This window comes from Sminthopsis crassicaudata, chromosome 2 (genome assembly GCF_048593235.1).
Source record: "Sminthopsis crassicaudata isolate SCR6 chromosome 2, ASM4859323v1, whole genome shotgun sequence".
NCBI classification, from domain to species: Eukaryota; Metazoa; Chordata; class Mammalia; order Dasyuromorphia; family Dasyuridae; genus Sminthopsis; species Sminthopsis crassicaudata.
In genome coordinates, this window is record NC_133618.1 from 666,172,095 (window position 1) to 666,188,011 (window position 15,917).

At 35.0% G+C, this 15,917-nt stretch overlaps 1 long non-coding RNA gene across 1 annotated transcript in view; it reads right to left on the reverse strand.

Annotated features, from left to right (window-relative positions):
• LOC141553842 (uncharacterized) overlaps nucleotides 1-3,674 on the reverse strand; it is a 36,401-nt gene extending 32,727 nt beyond the window's left edge. The window contains exon 1 of the long non-coding RNA XR_012485680.1: nucleotides 3,627-3,674. This is a non-coding gene — a long non-coding RNA (uncharacterized LOC141553842). The remainder of the gene's footprint in view (nucleotides 1-3,626) is intronic.
• Nucleotides 3,675-15,917: the final 12,243 nt, after the last annotated feature.

Genomic DNA, 15,917 nt, shown 5'->3' on the forward strand with positions numbered 1-15,917 from the left:
TCCCAGGCAGAGTCCTTCAGGAACTTTCAGAGTTATTTACATATTTGTATTGAAATAATCATTAAATTATTTAATGTACAAGGAAATATTAAGATTTTTATATAATAATCACTGATCATAATAGCCAAGTCTTTACCATATCCAATACTTAAGAAATTTAATAAGACTTTCTTACAGAATTATCCAGAAAGGCATGTATGGGATGGGTGCTAGATCTTCTTCCCCAAATTGACTAATGAGAGACATCTTCAGGTACAAAGAGAAAGAATTAATTTAGTACCTGCAGGGAGAAGGCTACACACATCCAGAAAGCATCTCAGGTCCCAACATGTGCTCAACCTGACAAGTCAGAAGTAGTATAAAGGTGGTTAAATAGCAAAAGACCCAAGTCTTTTCATTGGATAGACTAAAAGGAAGTAACCATTGTTGACCAATGGTCACTAATGTTGTCTGCTTCCTGTGGGTCACATACTTCCTGCCACTTCCTGTCACTGATCTTTAGTTACCTGTAGGCCTAGAGATCTTGTGACTTCCTGCAACCTGGGCCTAAGACCTGGTCTTTCAGCTCTGCAGACCTTGGGAATAAGGATCCTGTGATTTAAGCTTAGTCTCATAGACTTGGAGAAAGCTTCACTGCTCCCATTCAGGAAATTGTATGTAATAAGCCAGATGTTTATTTAACTTTACTCCTAAACTAAAGCTGTTTACAGACCAATTTCTAAAAATCTTCTTTGAAATTTCTAGTTCTTAACTGGAGTCAAATCATAGTATTTTAATCACCTAAGCATGGGACTAGATCCTAAAATCTTAATATACTGATACACTAACTTAATTATTAATCTGCTACTGATTTTTTATATCCGTTTTAATAATTAAATTCTTAATGAAAAAAAAATTAAAGAATTCACATTTTTAATATTCCTTATACAATAAATTTACGTTATGTACTTTATACATATGACAAATCTTGTAAGTAAAGTAACTTGGCAAAATGGATTCCTAATATAGTATAATAATAAATGATAAATTTCACTTAAAATAAGAAAATAATAGATTCAATTATAACCTGGATCTATTTTCCAAGTGTTATTATATAGAACATCAATTAATAATTTCAATTATTTAGAATTACATTTTATATAGGATCTATTCCAAGCATTTCATATTATGGAATTCACTATTTCTAGCTAATCATCCACTGAAAAAAGATTTTAAAAGTGGTAGCACATAACATATTCTAATTATCACACTTAGCAACACCTTGCTTATGAAATTTCTCCTAACTTTATATAACTGCCTGTATTGACTTTCAAATCAAATTACCAAAAAAAAGTCATTAATTAATCTTCCAATGACACCCCGATTACAACTTATTCCAATGATTTCATATATTTCCTTTATCTGTCTTTCTTTTGTCTGCTTTTCCAATTTGGATCACAATCAGAAAGGGAAAGGAGAGACACTCACCTTTTTTTTTTTTTTTTTTTTTTTAAACAATAAGTATCATATGACAGTCCTTACCTTTAGAACTACAAAAACAAGTTTAAAATGCTCATGGACTAAAATAACCAAGGTCCCATCCAGTCAAAATATATTTTTTTCCTCTAGTTTTTTCCAGTTTTACTCACCTGTCATATCTTTTGTTTTTTTTCTTGCACAAATCCCTTTTGTGGGTATTTAGTTTTCACTTCACATGTCCATTAAAAGTTAAAGGTGATTTTCTCTCATCAACCTGGATGAGATAGAACTGAATGCCTAGATTAAAAACTAGGCCTTTAACTGCTAGGAAGTGCTCAGAGAGAAATCTTTCCCTTGATTTCCCCTCCCAAACTAACTCCCTCAGATTTTTCAGTTCCCTTACTTAACAAGTTTTTCTTAGCAAACCTCACATAGACACAGAGACAGACCAAACAGAGATTCAGTGACTCAGAAATCAAAAGCAGAAGAATCAGTGCTCTTCCAGTTTGCCTTAGTTTTAATATCAAACCCTCCTTAATACTCAAAAGCTCTTTGGCAAAATATTCTCACTCCTGTCAAGACCCTAGGGCTCTTTAGCAGAACTCTCCTGCAAGACACTTTGGACCACACTAGCTTAATTATAGCAAACTTAAAATGGTACAGGCCCCTATTCCAATGGAAATTCTACCCCCCCAGTAGCAAAGCTCCTAATCATTTGCTTACACACTTCATAACCCATGTCAAGAGGACTCCATGCTAATGAGAATAAAAATTAGAAAGCTACAGGAGCAAAAAACAGATAGATAGAGAGAAAACATATACATTTACCCAGATAAAATTTAATTACTGGTAAAAGGGAAAGTTAGCTCACAGCTAGAGGCCTAACAGAGAGCTCTCCCAGTATAGAATTCTCCACATGGGCCTAGCGAGGGGACCTTCTTATTAAGAATCTAGAATGAAAGGCTCTGGGCCCTTCTTAGTTAGCTGTAACTGTGATTATTCAAAATGTTCAAAAAACATAGTTTCTCAGTTATTTGATCATTTTACAAAGAAGGCCAGCAGGATATTAATAAAAGGATGGTCATTTGGCTGTGTCTCTTAGACCAAAGTCATAGTGAGGCTCTTATGTTATGTACTTTATACATATGACAAATCTTGTAAGTACAGTAACTTGACAAAAAGGATTCCTAATATAGTGTAATAATAAATGATAAATTTCATTTAAAATAAGAAAATAATAGATTCAATTATAACCTGGATCTATTTTCCAAATGTTATTATATAGAACATTAATTAATAATTTCAATTATTTAGAATTACATTTTATATAGGATCTATTTATTCCAAGCATTTCATATTATGGAATTCACCATTTCTAGCTAATTCCCTTGCTCCAAAAAGTCCTCATTTTCCTATTGCTTTTATGATAAAGTATAAGTTTCTCAAGCATTTGAAAGTCTTCACAATCTGGCTCCAGCCTACCTTTACAAGTTCATTATATATACATACATATATATATATATATATTAAGTGCCTGCTGTTTGCTAGGCTGTCAGATTCTGAGAACATAAATATAATGAAGTATATTTCTATCTGCCTTTTCTTACTCTGCCAGCTGTATACATTACTCTCCTCCATAGACTCTACATCCAATTATACCTGTCTAATTGCTCTTTCTCATATTCTATGCTCTTTCATTTCCATGTTTTTGTACTGTAAATCTGTACCTGGAATGCTTTCTACTTAGTTTTTGGCCCCTTACAATGCCTGGTTTGCTCCATGCTCCAGCTCAGTAGTCATCTTCTACAGAAAATTTTCTTCAGTCATCCTGTGCTGCTATTATGTTTGCCCTAAAGCTGTCTTCTACCTGCTCTGTAAGTATTGTGTATCTTGTATGAATGCTTTTACATACATGATACCTTTTTTTTTGTTAGAACAGGATAGTTTTTGGGTTTTCTTTTTATTTCCAGCTTTCTACCACTCTGAGTTTCAGAGTTGGTTGAACTGCATAGAGTAGAGAGCTTCTCACACCAAAGAAATCATTTATCTAAGCCCGATCTCTATCCTTCTATCTCTAATGTTTAGTTTTCTTGTCATTCGGTTGCTTCTATGATGCCGTGACTTGGATTTGAACTGAGGTTGCTATAGCCACAAATCAGAGTACTTACCACTGTATGATCATGGCAAGCTAACCGGGACTCAACTTACATTGCTTTGATCAGTCACAGTTGGACACACTTTCACTTGATTCTAACATTGTGATGTCATTTTGCTTGTCTTTGAAAATGAAGGACCATAACAGTGTTTAGTGCAGTGCCTGACACATAGGATTCCTAAATTTTTGCTTGAGAATTGATACATGGTTTGAGAGAATATGTCCAAGATATGCAGCGAATGAAGCCAATTTTCAAAGAGAAAGCATGAATAGGAAAGACTTCTTCTTGAAGGTAGAGCTTGAATTGAGTTTTGAAAGAAACAAAGAAAGATATGTGGAAATGAGGAAGGAGGGCAGCATTCTCGGCATAGAGAACAGAACAACCAATTCATGAAGAAGGGGGATACAGTGCGGTTTATGAGGAGCAAGGATGTCAGTCTGGCTGTACTATAGAACATAGGAATCACATCACAATAGAGAATATCCGAGCTAGTTAACAAGTAACATCCTACTTCAATTACAGGTAACTAGTTTTACTAGGCCATATTATAAGATCCTAAATCACAGATTTAGGGCTTGAAGTGACCTTAGAAATTATCTGTTGCAACCTTCAATTTGCTAACTTACAGGAAATATGGTGGAATCAAAAGAACAGGAATTGGAAAGAGACCTAGCATTGTCAATTATTAGAAATTTTACCAAGGACATACTGTTTCATGAACATGAATCTCAGTTTATACATCTGTAAAATGGAGATAATACTCCCTATGCCATATTTCTCTCAGGACAGTGGTGAAGAAAGCTCCCTTCCTTTTCTTGTGATCTATACATCATTGTATAAATATGAAAATAAAGGCTCTTCTGCTTTGGGTATTTGGGAAACTGAGGCAAACAGAAGGTGAATGACTTATTCATGGTCACACATCTATGAATCAAACTGGATTCAAATTCTGGTCTTCCTGACTCTAGGTCCAGTGTTTTATCCATTGTACCTCTATAAATCCTTTTTTAGCTTTATCATTCAGTTCTGATCATCAATATGACAATATGAGTGTTTCTAATTCTTAAGAATCTACTATATAGGTCAGATGCATGGTACTTTGGGAAAGCATTGAACTGGAAACACATAGATGCTTTAAGGACTAAGGCTAAGTCATTTATTCTTTCTTTCTTCCTTCCTTCTTCCTTCCTTCCTTCCTTCCTTCCTTCCTCTTCTTCCTTTCTTCCTTTCTTCCTTTCTTTCCTTTCTTCCTTTCTTCCTTTCTTCCTTTCTTTCTTTCTTTCTTTCTTTCTTTCTTTCTTCTTTCTTCCTTCCTTTCTTCTTTCTTTCTTCTTTCTTTCTTTCTTTCTTCTTTCTTTCTTTCTTTCTTTCTTTCTTTCTTTCTTTCTTTCTTTCTTTCTTTCTTTCTTTCTTCTTTCTTTTCTTTCTTTCTTTCTTTCTTTCTTTCTTTCTTTCTTTCTTTCTTTCTTTCTTTCTTCCTTCCTTCCTTCCTTCCTTCCTTTCTTTCTTTCTTTCTTTCTTCTTTCTTTCTTTCTTTTCTTTCTTTCTTTCTTTCTTTCTTTCTTTCTTTCTTTCTTCTTTCTTTCTTTCTTTCTTTCTTTCTTTCTTTCTTTCTTTTCTTCTTTCTTTCTTTCTTTCTTTCTTTCTTTCTTTCTTTCTTTCTTTCTTTCTTTCTTTCTTTCTTTCTTTCTTTCTTTCTTTCTTTCTTCTCTTTCTTTCTTTCATCTTCCTATATAATGTTCTCTGGTTTGATTTCCTGGAGGTCCCTGGGAGCAGCCTTCCTTTCAGTTCATTAATCAGCCAGGTGTTGAAGTCCAAATCCTTTATTATCTCTTTCAAAGTTTTGTTTCCTTTCCTGAGACCCAGTTAGCTTTCTTAGAGGCCTATCTCTCTCCTTGGTTCTGAGAGCTTGAGCTCCTGCCTCCAGTCCTTTGTCTTCTCTGTCTCTGCCAGCTTCTTCTCTGTGGCTCTCAGTCCCTGCTTATATGCTCCACACTGAATATACATTAATCATTCTATCACTAGGAAACCATTACTTGTTGTAGGATTAAATCAATCATACTGAACCATGCTAAATCAGATAACCATTGTCTCCACTTAGTACCTTGTAAGCATTCTTTGTTTCAAGTTCAGAGTTCTGGCCCATAATATTCCTATACAGTAAAGTTTATTGTTATTGTTCATCGTTTTGTTTTTGAAGGGGACCAGTGATATCATGGGGATGATATCCTGACTTACATCTAACTTGGATTTAAGGTAGAATTGTACAAAGTCATAGCCTCACTCTCTCTTCCTGAGTGATTGAAATCCAGTGACAAGATGAAAGTCAAGATGATTGGAGATGGTCCAGGATGCAATGGATGATCTGCCATTGGTGTCACCTGCACATTTCACTGTGAAAATATCTTCACATGCTTGGGGTAGGCATCCCCCTAACTCACCAATGGATTTGAGGCCCATCAATTATCCTCAACCTGGTTTAGTTTGTCTGATTGAGATAGTTTACCGGCAACACTAAGTTGCTGTGCATGCTACAGTTTCTTGGAATCATAAGTAAGAATTGGGAGGCAGGGGGATACCAGCCTTGGATAAGCAGCCTTGAAGAAGGATTGATAAGGCCTCACACCGGAGGTACTTGGCCTCCATGGACACCCTATATGTCTCATTCACCCCCACCCTGCATACACGTAATATGTAATCTTTACAGGGTAATTGTGAATATGAGTGTTCCTAATTCTTAGGAATCTGCCATATTGATCAGATGCATGGTACCTTGGAGAGCGCCTTGAACTGACTATAAATGACCACTTCTTACTATTAAATCAAAACAAAACAAAACAATATGACACAGTGCACATGGTTTAGTTCAGGGAGTATTGCATTTTGTTGCAGGGAACTTGGGCTAAAATTTTATGTCTGTCGATATTATTTGACCTTATTTGTGAAAAAAAAAAGCTTGCTTTATAACCAATGGATCTAGATTTAAATCCTGGCACAGATATTTATTTCCTTTGTAACACTGGAAAAATCTTATTCCATCTCTGTGTCTTCTGAGGCTCATCTTTAAATAAATCATTTGGGCTGAAATGGTCCCTTTTAGCTCAAGATTGATGACCTATAGTTAGAGTAGCTCTCTTTCATACAGGACTTTCAGGTTTGCAAAGTAATTTACAAGTATTGCATTTTGTCCTCACATCAATCTTGGGAGATGGGTGCTATTATTATCACCTCAGCTTTAGGGAAGAGGAAACTGAGGCAAACAGAAGGTGAATGACTTATTCATGGTCACACATCTATGAATCAAACTGGATTCAAATTCTGGTCTTCCTGACTCTAGGTCTAGGACTCTAGGTCCACTGTACCTCTATAAATCCTTTTTTAACTTTATCATTCAATTCTGATCATCAATTCATTTTAATTCCACTACTATCTGCCAAATACTGGGTTAGAGGCTTGATATATAAAGACAGAAATATAAGCACTGCCTGGACTCAAGGAGCATCCCTCCTACTATAAAGAAATCATATTTACTCACAAAAAAGCATATATAGTGTGGACTATGTGCAATTTTATTGGGGGGTCACAGGGAAATCAGCAAATTCCTCTTGTAAAAGTTGAATCCTGGACTGAATCTCAAAGGGATGTAAGGATTCTAGGAACAGAGATTCTAGCTAGAGGTAACAATGTTCAAAAAGGCACAGGGAAAGAAGATGGGAATTCTTATATTGAGAGTCAGATGGAGACCTCTTTGGCTGAATTATAAACTCTGCAACTACAGAGTATGTGTGATCACCTTGAAAAGTTAGGATAAAATTTTATTGTGTAGGATTATAAATTACCAAAGTATTGTATCCTCAAATCACTAGGGAGTCATTGAAACTTTTGGAGTAGATGGGGCAACATGTTCGGGTCAGTGATTTTAAAATACCAAATTGGTGAGTGTAAGGAAGATGAGAGTGGGAAGCTAGATGTAAGAGGCTTATTGCTGTGGTATACGTGAGAGATGTTAAGAAATTGGATCAGGGTGGATGTGATGTAAGTGGAAAGAAGAAAGCAGATACAAGAAATGTCATGGAGATAAGATTGACAAGTCCTGGAGACAGATTCAATTTGGGAAAGTAACAGAGCATGAGCAGTTGAAGATCAAGTTGAGTTGGGCAATGAACCTGGGTGACTATTAAAACCCACTAATGGGGACCGATGGGCTGTTTTCCCCTTCTCTATAATGGATAGCCATATTCCCTTGTCATTTTCTGTGTGGGAAGGCTATCGGATTATATTTAATGAGTAACTCCTTTTAAGCATAACATTTTTGAAGTCTGTGTGCTTTCATTTTTCTCAAAGGAGAATAAGATGAAAACTTCCTTTAGTTTTTCATTAGTAAGCAAAATGATCAGGGCCATTGGTCTTGAGGGGCCAATGCCTAATTTTCACCTTTTAGGATACAGAATTTTTTTTTACAAGGATTGTTAATTAATAATTTGTGATGTCTCCAAAAGAGAGGTGGCCACTGGCATTAATCACACATTAGAGTAGATGTCCCCAAATGAGTAGTCAAAGGCAAAATTTGGGTCCCAAAGTTACTTTTTCCTCTTATCCTTCCTTGTGGAGGTGGAAGAGGGCAGGGTTGTTTCACTGGAATGAGACCGAATGCAAGATAGCAAAATGATAGACTCCAAATCATCTGTCTCTGCTCCCCCTCCACCTTCCTTCCCCAATGGTTTTGGAAATATCTGCATTTGCTTATGAATTCCCCTGCATGGTCAGGCTGGTTATTGGTCTTCCTTTGTGCTGATGACATTAGTCTTTACAGATGACTGATGATTACAGCATTAATTGAAGTATCAACGGCTGATTTTCATTGAGCTTTAGCATGATTTAATGGGGACAATTTCTCTTAGTACAAAGAACACAAATGCTTTTGCAAGAAGGTGAAAATTAGGTACTGAAAAATCTATTCAGGCTGGTGTTGCTAGAGGGCAAACTTTTTTAGCTGACAACTTTGTGCTATACAGATAAAGTTTCTCAGCACATCCACAGTAGGAATTAATGCAATGCCTATTGCATCTGCAGTGAGGGGATCCTCTTGTCCCTGGGAGGCACAGGAACTTATCCTGGAGTTGACAACCAGAGAATTTGCTTCCCTCATCATCTTTGGATTTATTCAGTAGCCTGGAGAAATGAGAATAATCAGGTCCAGCTGCCCTAAAAGAAAATGAGAGATGGAAAGAGAGCAAAGTATCTCCAAATGTCAAAAGTATTCCTAGGAAACAGCCCTCTGGAGCTGAAATACAGCATAGACAAACATTCATGAGTTCTAGATGAACTAACTTCAATGTAATGTAAGCTAGACATTATTTGCTTTCTTCCTTCTTTTCTTTTTCTTCTTTTTCTTCATCTTCTTCATCTTTTTCATCTTCTCTTTCTGATCATCTTCTTGCTCATCATCTTCCTTTTCTTCCTCTTCCTTCTCCTTCTCCTCCTTTTCTTCTTTCTCACAATTTTTGGAATACACTAGAAGGTACTTAATAAATGTCTATTGAATTGAATTAAAAATGAAGACCTATTTGAAAGAAAATGAAAACAAAGTGCTGCTAAAGGTTCTTGATGAGATTTTTATGTAGGTTTGCACATATGCATAGATGTACATATGAATGGATGGATGGATAGATGGAGGTGGAATCAAGTGAAAATACAAAAGCATTATTTCTTTAGGCCTGTTATCCAGTCAGTGTATAGCAAGGGTTTTTAAACTTGTTGTGTTTCATGGATCTCTTGGCAGTCCAGTGAAGTTCATAAACCCCTTCTCAGAATCATGATCATAAAAATTGAAACAAATACTCAATTTTGGTAAGAGCTTAATAAAGATAAGTGGTGTGGTTCAATTGGTTTTCTTTTTTAAAACTTTTTTTCATAAAGCTTTTTTATTTTCAAAACGTATGCATGGATAAATTGGCAACATTGAACTTTGAATAGTCTTGTGTTTCAGATTTTTTCCTCTGTCCCCCCATCCCCTCCCCTAGATGGCAAGCAATCCAATATATGTTAAATATGTTAAAATATATGTTAAATACAATATATATATATATATATATATAAACACATTTATATAATTCTCTTGCTGCACAAGATAAATTAGATCAAAAAAAGAAAGTAAATGAGTAGGAAAACAAAATACAAGTGAACAACAATAAAAAGAAAGAGGATGTTATGTTGTGATCCACATTCACTTCCCACAGTCTTCTCTCTGGGTGCAGATGGCTCTCTTCATCACAAGATCATTGGAACTGGCATCAATCATCTTGTTGTTGGAAAGAGCCATCTTCATCAGAATTGATTATTTGTATAATACTGGTTCTGCTCATTTCACTTCATAGCAGTTCATGTAAGTCTTTCCAGGCTTCTCTAAAATCATCCTCCTGATCGTTTCTTGTAGAACAATAATATTCCATAACATCAATATATCATAACTTATTCAGCCATTCTCCAGCTGATGGGCATCCAGCTGCCAGAAACATTTTTTCACATATGAGTCCCAGTAGAAACACTGTGGAGTCAAAAGATATGCACAGTTTGATAACTTTTTGAACATAGTTCCAATGTTCAATTGTTTTATATCATGTTTGACTTTTCATAAGTCTATCTGCCAATTTTCCTGGCAAAGATATTGGCAGGGTGTTGTCATTTCCTCCTTCTATTCATTTTACAGATAAGGAAACTGAGGAAAAGAGGATTAAGTGACTTGCCCAAGAAGACATAGCTAGTAAGTGTCTAAAGCCAGATTTGAACTCAGAATCTTCCAATAGATTTGTGGCCCATCAGGTACCTTCAACCTGTTGAGACCCTGGGTATCTTAGAATCAGCCAGAGTCAGGATAAGCAAAAGTCTTTATTCTTGGTCTCTTGGGGTCACTGTCAGGGGATTAGATATAGGAATCTCCACACCTCCTTCCTCTCTCTCCACCACCAAAGAATAATCCTGCTTGTTCTACTCCACTCTCTTGATCTCTCTTCCCCTTCTTGGTCCATACCCACAGATCTAGCCAGCACAGAATAGTTAAGTAGGGTCATCCCCCAAGCATATGTTAATAGAAAAATGCCCAATTGGTAATTAGCCATATGTGCTAGGTTACCTTATGGTAAATGCATCTGCTCATTCTAGCCTTTTAGCATGCCTACTGAGATGGTTTTACAGAGGTGTGTCTCTTGTCCATACAATAGCTGCTGGTGAGTGCTGAGTGTTAGTTGGTCCTCAAAAGGGCAGTGAGAATTCCGGAAAAGAGCTTAGCAGCCCTCACTCTAGAGTATTAGACTTCCTTGAATACCCCATACACCCTGTAAGTATAATTAGATACTGATGGATGAACATCAAAATTAGTGCAAGTCTTGAATAAACATTTTTAAATCTTATTTTACAAAAGATCATCAATTCTGAGTCATTCAACAGTCATTTATTATGTGTTTAATATGTGCCAAGAACAGTTATAAGTGCTGGGGAAATAAGTAGAGATACACACACACACACAAACACACAACAACAACAACACCAACAACAACATTTTCTCTCTGAGAAATTTATGGTTTAGTCAGGGGGCAACATGTACATAATCTAGCTATATAAATGATATAATAGATAAAAGATAATTTTGGAGAAGAAATCTGTAGCTGCTGGAGTAGAGGGGGGGAGACCAGAAAATGCATCCTATAGAAGAAGGAATCTGATCTGTCTTGAAGGAAAACAGGAATGCCCTGAGATGGAGTTGAGGAGGGAAGGGCCTTTCAGGCAAGATAAATGTCGACTTCAAAGCCACAAAGATTGGGGGTGAAGTATTACATGTGAGGAACAGCAAGTAGTCCAGAATAATTAGATTGTAGACTATGAAAAAGAATAATTTAAGAAAACTGGACAAATAGAAGGGAGTCAAGCTATGCAAGATGTTAAATGTGAATATTGTCAGGTGCAAATTCAGTGCAATCATTCCATGGGCAAGCTCCTTGAGAATCTGTGAAATAATTTGCACTCTCTACTTGGAGGAGAACATAGAGAAGGAAGCTAGGAAATCAAAGGGACCTGTAATACCTCTTAAAAATTATAAGAGATCATGGCAACTGCAAGAAGATTGATGGTATCTGTTTAAAGCCTGCAACAATGAAAATAAAGTCGTAGAAGCCTGTACCAAAGGATGGCTGTTGGAGGAAGGGAATTATGCCATGATGCACTAGCATCAAGATTATATGATGACTGTTTTCATTGCTGGAATTCTATCCAAGGTAGTATCAAAGATAATATAGTTCCTTGAAGGATAATTGTCTATTGTAGAGTGAGACCTTTGATTATGGATTCAGAAGTGAATTTCTTTTTGTATTTCTCATTGGTTAAATAAAACACTTCTCTGTTGAGAAGGTTTATGATTTTGAGTGCTTTTCAGATCCCTAAAACATGTATGAATTTTCATTCCAGGAGTGCAGTAAATCAGTGCATTAAGAAAGTCACCTATTACATTGTGATTACCCAAGGTGGTGGTAGAGATTGGATACTGAATTTGGAATCAAAGTTCAAGATCTAGCTTAGCCATTAGCAGGATATATTCAGGAAATGCAAAGTGGCTGGGTCAGGGTGCAACCTGTGATCCTTCCTTATTCTTTATGAAACCAATGACTCATACAGGGATTGACTCAGTGGCTTTATACATGGAAACTGTGTCATGCAAATCACTGCACTTGGCATTAAGAGAGATGGGTTCAAGTCCCATTTTTAAGAGAACTCAGTGCCGGTAATCCTCTTAAATTTTTAGTCTCATTGTTATGGGCATTGGTTAAGATAAGGTACATAAAGAAAGCACTTTGTAACCATCAAAATTATGCTTTTTCTGAGTAACTCAACCATATTCTATCTGAATAGAAGATCTTTGAGCTGTTTCATTTTTGTATACTCAATGTATACTCAATGTCTTAGAATAAAGCAAGCTTTCATTAATTATTGTCAACTGGCTTACCAGTTTTGTTTTTTGTTTTTTGTTTTTTGCTTACATATATATATTTTTGTCACATATATATATATATACACACATATACATATGTACCTATCTATATATGTATACATACATATATAAATACATATAAATACATAACATACATATTATCTGGACTTCATTACCAATAAGGTTGCTGAGTCTCTATCCTTTATCCTCTACAATTCTCTATTAGGACAAATACTTCCTTCTCACTCCCCTCCTGAGTCCCTCTTCTTCCAATAGTGAGTTCTTTTCAGGAACTTCCATTCTGAGGAAGGGCCCATGTCAACCACCTCTATTCTCTAGACTTCCCTACCATAACTCTGTGGAGATCTCTTCTTCCATCCCTCCTACCTTTGTTCTTCCTCTTATGTGTTGTCTTTTTTCATTCGAATGAAAGCTATTTGAGAGGAATGACTGTCTTTTTTGTTTTTTTATATTTCTAATATTTAACACAGTGCCTACTATTTTGAGGGCTTTAAAAAGCCCATTGGCTTGTGGTTTTATATACACACACACACAATACATATACATATATGTGTGTGTGAGTGTGTGTGTATACATATATATATATGTATATATATATATGTATATATATATATATTACAATGTATATATACACATGTATGATAGTGTACAATTTACACATTTCTATACATGCAATCAAATATAAAATTATGATATAGTCCATATGTCTATATATATGGGTAATCATTATACATGTACATATATGTGTGAATTTATGACAAATTTTCCAATATAGGGTTGTTTTCACATCTCACCAAGCACCAGAATGAAGCGGTAAGTTTCACTGCAAGCAGTCCTTGGTCAATAATTAAAAATTATCTCCTTCAATTAATTATTAAAGTTTAATTTGTGTTTCTATGCAGGGGTTGAAATGTGAGTGTGAAATTTGGACCTTAATCTCTATTTAGTTTGTCTTTTTATAAAAAGCTTGTTCATTTTGTTCATTCTGAAATATTTCTCTTGGGAAAACTTGATGAAGTTTCAGAAAATATTCAACATGCCACTCACACTTTTAAAAATTTGCAATTTCATTGCTATCTTGCTTTCCTTGGGATGATTGCTATGCAGAAGCTACTACAATAGAGAAAACTTACACATTTTTTTTCTTCACCTTGACTGTCTCTTATAATGGGGATGAATGAATAAGATATGGAAAGTTGTTAATTCAGATTATATCCCCCAGCATTAGTAGAAAAAAGTATTAGTTGCCTAGATTTTTGTGTTTTAATGTCTTTCAATATTTCATCTTCTTGGACAGAGCAATGAGATAAAAGCATTCCAATTATCTTTAATAAGAAACCAAATTATATCCCCAGAAAATTAAAACAAAATTGTGACAATACAAGAGATGGAAGGGAAAAAAGATTTAACCTATTACTGAAAAAATATGAAGAATGATCTGCATGTATCTGATTAGCTAGTGCTAAGTCATAATACATAAAGGTGTTCTGTTTGTAAGCTACAAAATACTAGAAGAAAAATCTTTATATTGTACCCTTTGGAACAATGTTCCAAATTATTTCCCCTTGACTTATCTACGTTACATATAACAGTGATGACAACCTCTGTAAGGGATGAACAAGTCCACATTTTTGTAAATATTCTAGCAACACCATTCAGTGTTGCATGTTGGCAGACTCTTGGGTAGTTCAGTGGGGAAAAATATTGGTTTTGGGTAATAGAATATGAATTCAAATTCTGATTCTGATACTTACTCTCTATGTGACCTTAGATAAGGTACTTTATGTCTCTGGGCTTTAATAGTTTCATCTGTAAAGGGAGAGAATGACATATGAGATGACTTACCATTGTAAACAAATTACCCTACTCTTTCCTCTATAAAGAAAAACAAAACAAAACAAAACAAAACAAAACAAAACAAAACAAACAATAAAAACAATAACAACTACAAAAGAAAAACAGTTAAGGGCTTGTACATTGTTTTTTTTTTTTTTTTTTTTTTTTTTTTTTTTTTTTTGTTTGTTTGTTTGTTTGTTTGTTTGTTTGTTTGTTTGTTTGTTTGTTTTTTTTAACTGGATTCTCTTTTCATTTTCCATTCTTTGCCATCTTTGACATAAATAGATTTTTGCTCCTAAAGAACTTATATTCTAACATTGGAAACATGCACATATGTAAATATAACAAGGCCTACAAAATCAAGTTACTATTGAGTTGAAAGGCACAACAGCTGAGGGGGACAGGAAAGGCCTTCTGAGGGTGAAGTTTGGGTTGGGTTTTTTTTTTTTTTTAATTTTTTTGACAGTATATATTCATGAGTAATTTTTTATAACATTATCCCTTGTATTCATTTTTCCAAATTATCACCTCACTCCCTCTACTCCCTCCCCTAGATGACAGGCAATCCCATACATTTTACATGTGTTACAGTATAACCTAGATACAATATATGTGTGAAAATCCAATTTTCTTGTTGCACGTTAAGTATTGGATTCCGAAGGTATAAGTAACCTGGGTAGATAGGCAGTAGTGTTAATATTTTACATTCACTTCCCAGTGTTCCTTCTCTGGGTGTAGTTGTTTCTGTCCATCATAGATCAATTGGAAGTGAGTTGGATCTTCTTTATGTTGAAGATATCTACTTCCATCAGAATACATCTTCATACAACATTGAAGTGGCTTGTACATTGTTGAGAAACATCAAATGTGAAATGTGAAGATATTTTGTTATTTGTTTATATTTTATAAATGGGTCATTGACCCATATGACTACCTCGAATGAACCCAGTTGTTCAGTTTAGCATGACAAGTGTACCAAGAGAAATTGGTAAGTAGAGGGTAATGATTTCAAGATCAGGAAGTCTGGTAGGAAGTTGGGTCTGGAAAACTAGTTCACTTGTTACTTCCATGTGTTTATAGTTATAATTAATCTGGTAGTTATTAAGGATATTATAAAAATGTTAAGAATTTTAATTTTTAGATATTAAGTATTAGGATAATAAACAATAAGAAAGAATGTAATACATTCAGCAATTGCCATCATTATAAATAATAAACATTTGATGATGAACTCAGATAATGGCTGTGTTGCCATCCTTACATGTGACACATCAGTGTGAGCATTCCCTTTAAGATGTAGACCTGACTCCATCTATGTCCTTTCATTCTGTGTAATTCTTGTTCATGCCCTCATGTAAGTCCTTCACTGGTCACTTAGTCAAATAATAAATATTTGTTAATACTTACTATGTGTTTGGCAATTTGATTTGATTGATATTGAAACTTTTTAAAATTTATTTTGTTTT